This window comes from Alosa pseudoharengus, unplaced genomic scaffold (assembly GCF_046254945.1).
Source record: "Alosa pseudoharengus isolate Yale_2024_CS ecotype anadromous, Long Island Sound unplaced genomic scaffold, YU_APseudo_1.1 YU_APseudo_1.1_scf_13, whole genome shotgun sequence".
Taxonomy (NCBI): Eukaryota; Metazoa; Chordata; class Actinopteri; order Clupeiformes; family Clupeidae; genus Alosa; species Alosa pseudoharengus.
In genome coordinates, this window is record NW_027468598.1 from 3188717 (window position 1) to 3198573 (window position 9857).

Here is a 9857-nt window from a genome sequence, read left to right on the forward strand (position 1 = left end):
CAGACAGAACACTTAAACGTCAGGCAAAGCGAAGGGCTTTCGATATCCTTAGTGAGGTTAACGTCAATGCTGAAGCTGAATCTGACGCAGCCGACGATTTAAATATACCGGTATGCCTGGCAGAAAACGCCCCCTCTGATGATGTGTGGTCAGATGCTGCATCTGATTGGCCCATGTCCTATGAATCAGAGTCTGAAATTGAGTTTAATGTTGTTGACGATAACGTTATTGATGAATTTTGGTCATATGCTCTGACAGAAACTGACACAAGTGATGAAGAATCTGTTGAGTCTGCAGAGTGTCTTGGGGAGGAGCTCAGAGGTTGGGCAATAGACAGCCAAGTACCACAATGCCATCTAAATGGGCTCTTGGGCATCCTGAGAAAATATCATCCCTATCTCCCAAAGGATTCCCGCACTCTTTTAGGCACTCCAACTAATTATGAGGTCCAGCAGATTGCTGGTGGCACCATGAATTATTTTGGAGTTGAGAAAAGCATTAGGCATATATTACACCAGATAGACCCTCTCCCAAAGGCCATTCATTTACAAGTAAATATTGATGGACTACCTTTGTTCAAAAGCAGCAATCAGCAGTTCTGGCCCATTCTAGGCTTGGTAGAGGAAGACAAAACAAAGCAACCATTCGTCATTGCATTATATCTTGGGTCTAAAAAACCAGCGAATGTCAATCTGTTCCTGGAAACATTTGTGAATGAATATGGAAAGCTTAAATTAGAGGGTGTGGATGTTATTGGCAAATGTGTAGATATTCAAATTTCTAATTTTGTTTGTGATGCAAGTGCACGGGCTTTCGTGAAAAACATTAAAGCCCACAATGCATACCATGGCTGTGAAAAATGCACAAAGGAGGGAACGTGGGCCGAAAATCGCATGACTTTTCCTGAAGTCGATTCACCTTTACGGACAGATGCGTCTTTTATTAATAAAGACGATGAGTTTCACCATAAAGGGACCAGTGTGTTGACAGAGGTTGGAATTGGTATGGTCTCCCAATTTCCATTAGATTTTATGCACCTTGTTTGTCTTGGGGTTATGAGAAAGTTGATTGGGTTTTGGATGAGGGGACCGCTTCCTACTCGTTTAGGTGCTCATAAGATAGGCCTAATTTCTGCAGCTCTTGTGTCCTTTGCAAGGACACTCCCCAGAGAGTTTGCACGGAAAGGGCGATCACTTGTTGAGGTAGATAGGTGGAAAGCGACAGAGTTCAGAACTTTTCTCCTGTACACTGGTCCAGTGGCACTGAAAGACCATCTGCCGAATGTTCTATACCACAATTTTATGCTTCTGCATGTAGCCATTAGAATTTTATGCTGCCCCTCACTGTGCCTCCAGTACTGTGATTTTGCTGAAAAGTTGCTGATCACATTTGTTGAGCATTTTCAATCTGTTTATGGTAATTATGTTGTGTATAACATACATGGGCTGACACATCTTGCCAATGATGCAAGGCAGTTTGGTGCTCTGCATAATTTCTCAGCTTTCCCATTTGAGAACTTCCTCTACACAATTAAAAAAATGATTAGGACCCCTACCCAGCCCCTTCAACAGATCATCAGGAGATTGACAGAAAAAGCAAGTGTCAGAGCGAAAAAAAAGTTTTTCAAGGATGTTTTTTACCAGGAACATAAGAATGGGCCTCTTCCATACAATGTGACGCAATTTACACAATATAAGCAATATATTAATGGTGGAACTTTGATTAATTTATCAGAGGGAGACAACTACATTCTGTTCAATGGAGACATTCATAAAGTTAAAAATATTTTAAAAGACAAAGAAGCATCACATTTAGTCTGTCTTAAATTCCAAAACAAATCATCTTTTTTTACCTACCCCATTGATTCATCAAGTCTTAATATATCCTTTGTGAAACAACCCGGGCAGTCATTGACTATTGTCCCTCTTCAAACTGTTACAAAAGTCAATTCTTTACAATATAAGGATGGGTTTGTGGCATATCCTTTACCGCATACTGCTTAATTGAGCTTCAATTAGTGTATATAGTTTGTAACACTAGCTATGTTTGTTTGTTTGTTTGTTTGTTTTATACTGTAGATGTATTCAATTGTTGTTTTCACAGAAAAAAATGAGACAGAGGTTATACCAAGTGACTGGCTGAGCATCGATAAAAAAATTTCCTTTTGGCCCCCATATAATACTACTAAATGTAGAAAAGCGGTTGAAAAAAATGAAACCCCTGATGAAGAATGGGAAGAATATATAACTGAATGGGTGGCTGAGTATGGTAAGTTATTGAGGAAGTTCCACAATGTTAAGAAATATAGAGAAATAACTATTCAAATCTATTGCTCAAAATTAAACATGCTCCTTGTGAGTTATGCCTATAAGCAGTTATTTTCAAATGTTCAGATATAGGCTTAACAATGTTGTTTGTTTCTATATTTAGATTCCTATGAAAAAGCCCGAAGGAAGCTCGTGAAGTTCTGCAAAGGCAATGGTTTGGAGTCGACAGACGAGGACAGTGTGCGGAAAAGAGTGTATGTTTCCTCTGTTCTCTGTTCTTCTTTTATAGCCTGTTAGGCTTATTTGCTACTAGTGTTCACTGCACCTTTAAAAATTTGATTACACTTAATGTGTCCAACAGACCATCATCGAAATATGTTGGATTTAGGTCTACATCAGCCCCTCTATCTGCAGCCTCAGGAAGACCTCCAGTTCAGGCCTCAACAAGTAGGCTCCACACAGGTAAACAGCACAGATGAAAACATGACATGTAAAGAAAACATACAGTGGTCAAGACTTTGGAATATCGTGTATTGATTCTGTTTCTCACTGTTCTTCTCACTGTTTCTCATATGCAGAGACAATGGAAAGACCAAAAAAAAAATTCTGCAATAATGGAGCCAAAAGCCAGACCTTGCCAGCCATAACACCATTTCCATTTCCACCATCAACACCAGAGACAGTCCCAGATCTAAGACAAGATGGTACATAGAACTATTCCAAATATTTTATAATAGTTTACTTGGAGCTTTTATTAATTTCCTTTTTAGTCTATAAAAGGGATTAGAAACTCTTCAACAACTTCTTAACAATTATCCTTAATATCTAATGTGCTTTGATTTACAACCACAATTTAGATAATAAAAAAAAGAACTTGGGACATCATGTAAAATGCTAAATAAAAACAGAAAGTAATAATTTTCAAATTGAGTATGCAAAACAGTAGACACATGTTATATAAAGTTATATACTTTGTCTGTTTCAGAAAGAGAACTCCGACTCTTTCAGATGCTAGAGGAGATAAAAGGCCAAGTCAGACAAAATTCTCTTCTGCTTCAGGCAATTTTGAGAAGAGAGAGTGTCACTGAAGTCAGCAGTTTTCCAGATTTTGAGTTTCCGCTACAAAATATTAATGATATAAAAAAAATGGAGGACCGGCTTTCTGACAAGGAAACACGGCGCTCTCTGGTAAGTTCTGTTTATGTTGTGTAAGTAAACCTATACTCTAGTTATTAGTAGTTATCATAGTCATAATCAATAAATACCATAAATAAGCCATTGAATAAATACATGAATAAATAAGAATACATAAATAAATACAATAAATAGTTTTAAATAGTGTTAAAAGGATTGTACGTGAGTGGTTCATCCGTTTCTTGGATACCGATAGTTTGATCTTCCTCCTTCGCTCTCATTTCAATTCTTTCAATAAACTCAACTGTCTGAGTTATCCTAAATACTTCTTGAAATCACCTCTTGAACTCAACTCTACTACAGAATCACTAATGCCTTGTCCTAGTAGTAAAGCTTTGGAGGCACCAATTGTGAGCTTTCTTGCTATGCCACTTTTCTTCTGTTATGGGACTGTATGGTAGCCCATAGCACTGTGTAGTGCTTGTAGTTATGTTCCACCTTTTGACAAGCTTAATCATGTATGCACAACCATTTCATTTTATAGGTAAAACATCTCATGAGTTTGGGTGGGACAACAACAAAAGATATAATCTACAGGATCATGCGTGAAACAATCAGCAATGATTTAGCGAAAAAGTTTAACTGGATGGGCAGGGGGCAAGTCCTTTTTCTGTGTTGCACCTGGCAAAAGTCATCATAGGTAGGCCTACAGCTCTTTTACAATTTCATTCAATGTTTATTCTACACACATTCTGATTGGTAGCCTGCTGTACACATCCAGTATATTATCTACCCTACACAACAAAACTTCACGTCATGTTCTAAATCAGTGGTTTTTAAACTGATTTTAAGAGTAAAATATTATCCTTCACTCTCCATTCAATTCCCCCAAATTCCCCACGCAGATGCTGCCAAAAAACAAGGGGCCACCTTAATGGAGGCAGAAGAAAAGATAAAAACATGGCTAAAATACAGTGGTGACCGAAATGGAGGAAGAAAAAGGAGATCAGAAAACGGTACAGATTTCAACAACCAATCAAAAAATATTTGTAATTGCCTGTATGTCTGTATTGCTGACTTTTATCATCACAGTTGTGAAATAGTAAGTAGTTAACTTGAATTTCTTTCCTCAATTTAGAGAGGCAGACACATTCCCCATCACATCCTCCATCTGACATCAGCAGTGAATCTGAGGAAGTGTCTGAAATATCTGACATTGTAAGTTTTTTAGTCATTGGTGCATAGTCCTAAATTGTTTTACCTTTTTGTCTCATCTTTTTATCTAATGCTCGAAATGAATAACTATTCGACAAGTGTGGAAATAAGTGACCTGAAGCCATTAACATCATTTGTACATAATTAAGAGAATGTTATGAAATAGGCCTCCATAGATTGTACATTGGCACCAGTTAATAAAATGATTGCTTGATTACACTTGGAAGACAACATTATTAATATTACACATTTCGTAATCTCTTGTTAGACAAATTATCTGTATAATCTTCCTAATGCAGTGAAGTCTTATTTGAGCAAGCAAAACAAAATAATTTCTAAAAGTAACTAAAAGTAATTTCTGTTATTTTATAGGAGCAGAACTGATTGATGACCCATCAACCCTTGAGGATCTCATCACATAAATGTTTATTATTAAATCAATATGTCTTATTAAATGTATTTATTTTAACCCTTAATCTTGTGTTGGTATTATATCACTATTAAGATTACAAGTTCAGGGCAGATTGGTAAAACCATTGTGATCAAGTAAGTAATTTCTAAATTACTGTAATAACCATAAAGGTGGCCAAAATATCAAGATGAGTGTTCTGCTGAAATAAGCAGTCATCTTAAGGTTAGAACGTTGACATAGTGTTGTTAAGGTGTAATTTTTGGGGTAGGTATGCTATTTAAGTTGGCATATGGTTGAGTTGGGGTTGGCAAAAGGTCGGCAGTCGGTCTATGAAATGGTTGGCCCAACGATAGAAAGGTAGGTTTCGGGTTGGCATAGCATTGGTAAGGTGTATTTTGGGTTGGCTGGGTAGGCTTTTTAAGTTGGCATATGGTTGGGTTAGGGTTGGCCAAAGGTCTGCTGATGGTCTAATTAAATGGTTGGGCCACCGGACAAAATGACGTTGGGCCACCGTCAGCAGCCAACGTTGGGCCAACACAACCACTGACCTTGGGCCAACGTTGGCCCAACGTCAGAATGCTACCTGGGAAATCTCTGCTTAGCATGCTTCTCCGCTTAGCATTCTAATAACAGAAGGGGCACATTTATGTTGACCACTACAACATGACTCATTATGTCTGTAACGTTAATTGTATAAAACACTTACTTTCATAAAGGATGCACACCATCCAGCACATGGAAACCGATATTTTAGGTTCTTGGCCACAAACTCAAAACGTGTCTCTCTGAAGCCCTGTTCTAGAATCTTTGCTTTGAAGGCTGTTGCTAGGCGACATCAAATAAACGAAATGATAGTCTTTCAGTATTAAATGTGTGAAACGTGTGATTCCAAATGGATGTGTGTGGTTTGCAATTAGGATAAACAAGAAATAACATTTCCAATAATTTCCCATGATAAATTACATAATATTTGCCCCCTCCTTACTTGTGAATCTCACACCGTATTTCAAGTAGGCTACACTAGTGAAATGTAATACAACGCTGCCACCTAGCGTTCAGATAGGTAGGCTATTTAACATTAACGTGACGCTTGTTTATTCTTTCGTCAACTCCATGCTTTTAGGAAAACAATCTTTTTATCATAGTTCCCTCTTCAATGGCGATTACCAGCTCGTTTTTGTAACAGAGATAGCTGTTTATTGTCCCTAGGTTTACAGAAACACCTATTCATATTAATACAGGAAATCAAGTTAACGCTGCCGACCACTGCTTTGTCTATTACATGGCCCAGAATGCCTTGCATGTCTTTACAACAAAACAACACAGTAAAACCTAAATGCCCTTAAACATATGCATTTGCATACTTGTAACATTTTTAATAATACTCTCCCATCATTATATGTAACAATAATGAAAAATGTAATTTGAATACCGTCAATGTGAAAACAACTCTATTATGTAAGCTATATATAGCTACTGTTCTCCTTGCTATTTCAGTTCGTAAGTCCATACTATCCCATGGCAGAGCAAGGATTTCATGATTGGGCAAGGTTGCCTGGAGACATTGTGGCTGCCCAGAGACATTGTGCATACATGGAAGGCATTGTGATAGAAGGTGAATGGTGAAAAGGTGAATGGTGTGAGTTACCAAATACCTGTGGGTGGATGGCCAAATGATGGAAACTTTTGGAATATTTCTTTTTTTTTTTAGCTTATGCACCCTCACACTGGAGTCCCCAGTTCATATACAAAATTTGGTATCGATATTTGACAGTGTTCCTGAAATATGGACGACTTCCTGTTTCGGAGCTTCGCCACCGATTTCGTTTGGCTGTGACGGGCAAACGCTTTCGAAAATCAAAAATCCTTTCTGTAACTTTTGTGAGGCTTGGTCCAAGGATCATGTACATCAAGTTTCGTGAAGTTCGGACCAAATTTGTGACCTGTGAAACTTTAGTTTCGCTTTCTATTCAATCCAGTATGGCGGAAGAATGACAAGGGTCAGTGACATCATTTTCAATTTCCGCACTACACCGGTTCCGGCTGGACGTTCCAGAGTTGGACCGGTGGCGATATCTCAAAAGGTCTAGGAGCAGGAGCTGGCCAAAAATCGGGCTTACAGGAATAATAAGAAAACTTAAGAAGAACAATAAGTGTGCTGCTTTGCAAGCACACTTAATAATAAGAAAACTTAAGAAGAACAATAAGTGTGCTGCTTTGCAAGCACACTTAATTAAGTATACAACCCGTTCTCATCTCAGGGCGTCATATAAGGCCGTTTTGTCACGTCCTTCGGCGTTTTCTATCCACGCATATAGCACCCTTTCGCGTGTAGGTGCACGCTCATGGCTTTCAACCAACTTCAGCGTAAAACCACCCGCGATGTTATTAGACGCTCTGGGCTTCACTCGTCATTAATTCACCACAATGTTGAACGACTGCACAGACGTAGGGTTTGAGCAACAACGAGTTATGTTTCCTCCATGATGATTGGCTAAAACAGGAGGTCATTAATCATTTTTGATATAGGAGTTTATTGGCCGTTTTAACACCTTTATTGTGCGAGAAAGACGCTCATGGCTTTCTCCAATGCAACCCACGGGCGTTTCACAGGACGCATTCGGATTTGGCCAAATTGCAATACAAGGGCGAAATATCCGACGCTTTCAGCAACAGTGCGGACAATTTGGTTTTGTTTTAAATTATCCAGTAGCCTAACCTTAATTTAAACCTGGACGTGTGCTTGGTAGGTCTAACAAAAAAACCCACAATAACAGGTGAAATGCCCGTGCCATCTATTGCCCGCATAGAGGAGTATATTGGCCGTTTTCAATACCTTTACCGTGCGAGAGAGAGATGGCTTTCTCCAATCCAACCCACGTTTCACAGGACGCTTTCGGATTTGGCCTTCAATCCAAGGGCGACATATCTTACGCTTTCAGTAAAAGCGCGGACTGTGGTGGATTTTATGAGTTCCCTGATAAGATATTCTGTAGTTATACCAAAAGATGTTCTGTAGATTGGGACATAGTTTGAAGTCCATTTGATGAAACAGCAGGGGTAAAAATGGGTAAGGTATACATAGGTTTGGGGCCAAGAAGTTTTACCTATAAGGACATGAAGGTATAAGAAGGGACTGGACATCTCTAGCAGTTGGTCAGCTAGGGTCAAAGGTCCTTTGTAGAAATAGAATGAAAACCTAAGCACATATGTATTACCAAAAGAGGTAAGAAGGACATAGGAGCTCTGTACTATTCTGAGTTAACAAAAACAAGTGATGCTACTGAAAAGGGGTATATAAGATGTGTACAGACAGGATGTTGTTAGCTGGCTTCATGAACCTATGCTCTGTATTGGATTAAAGCTACACCTTCTGCAGTATCCTGTTGCTTTGTCACAATTCTTCTGAGTACGAATTAGTTAATTATAATTTGACACCACATAATTTGGCGACCACGAAAAGACCTGGGAAAGGACTAGAAAACAACAAGGACAAGACGGCTGTCATGGCTTCGGGGGCCCAGGTGGTCAAGGGAGAAAAGCTGAGGCGCCATTTAAAATAAAGTAAGCAACTTTTGCTTAAATAGCAGCTGATCTTCTCTGACCAGACTGTGCTCTGAGCTAGTTGTCTTGACTTATAAGTCCTCCAGTCAAAGAATCTTTCATTAAGATTTTAAAATTGGGACAAAGTGATTAGATACTGCGAAGTGGGGTAAGGCTTTAATTAATTGTAATACTATGTGCATGGAAGACCATTCTGAGATAGAGTTGGTAAAATAATTGTGATAGGCTTACTATATGCATGGAAGACCATTCTGAGATAGAGTTGGTAAATTAATTGTGATAGGCCTACTATATGCATGGAAGACCACTCTGAGAGAGAGTTGGTAAATTAACTGTAAAACTATATGCATGGAAGACCACTCTGAGAGAGAGTTGGTAAATTAACTGTAAAACTATATGCATGGAAGACCACTCTGAGAGAGTTGGTAAATTAACTGTAAAACTATATGCATGGAAGACCACTCTGAGAGAGAGTTGGTAAATTAACTGTAAAACTATATGCATGACTCTGAGAGAGAGTGGTAAATTAACTGTAAAACTATATGCATGGAAGACCACTCTGAGAGAGAGTTGGTAAGTTAAGTGTAATAATATATGCATGGGAGACACTCTAAGGGAAAGAGGTCTGATTGATAGAGATACTATATGTATGGAATAATCACTCTGAGACAAAAGTGGATAGTTGACTAAGATAAAATTGTTGAGGCCTGGTGCCTGGAATACGGTGTAATAAGTCTGTGTAAAAGTTGTGGATGTAAAGTTAAAATAGAGTATAAAGTATTGTTGTGTGGAAGTATCATAGTTGTGTAGTATATGTAGTTGGTAGAGTTAAGTACTAGAAGTACATGGTAGAGTGCTTGTAAAAGATTGCATTTACTGGCACACTTGCGTAGTTTGTGATTGAGAAGAAGAAGCTGTGTGTGTGTGTGTGTGTGGTTGTGCGCGCAGGAGAGTGAGTGGGGGCCCTGTGTAAAAATAGCAATGGAATGCTTGGTGTGGATGCTGGTCAGGGACAGAGGATGTATGTCTGAGTGAAATCTTTGCATTTAAATGGCCAAGCAATGGTTAAAGTTGACTTTTAAAATGGGAAAAATATTGGAAAATATTTCAGTTTGAAAAACTTTTGGGGAATGTTTAATGCTGTAAGTGTTGTGTTGGATGTCTTGGTCTCACCTGATCGAGATATTAGAAATGGTTGATAATGAGTGTGGTAGTGGATTGTTTTTCCACTTGATACTTGCTAAGTTATGTTTGTGTGGTAAAAG

The 9857-nt window shown here is 38.6% G+C and overlaps 1 long non-coding RNA gene across 1 annotated transcript; it reads left to right on the forward strand.

The window, feature by feature from the left end:
- Nucleotides 1-2926: 2926 nt before the first annotated feature.
- On the forward strand, nt 2927-4056 carry LOC143121031 (uncharacterized). The gene is made up of 3 exons (XR_012986369.1): nt 2927-2971; nt 3253-3455; nt 3946-4056. It is a non-coding gene; the product is annotated as an uncharacterized LOC143121031 (long non-coding RNA).
- Nucleotides 4057-9857: the final 5801 nt, after the last annotated feature.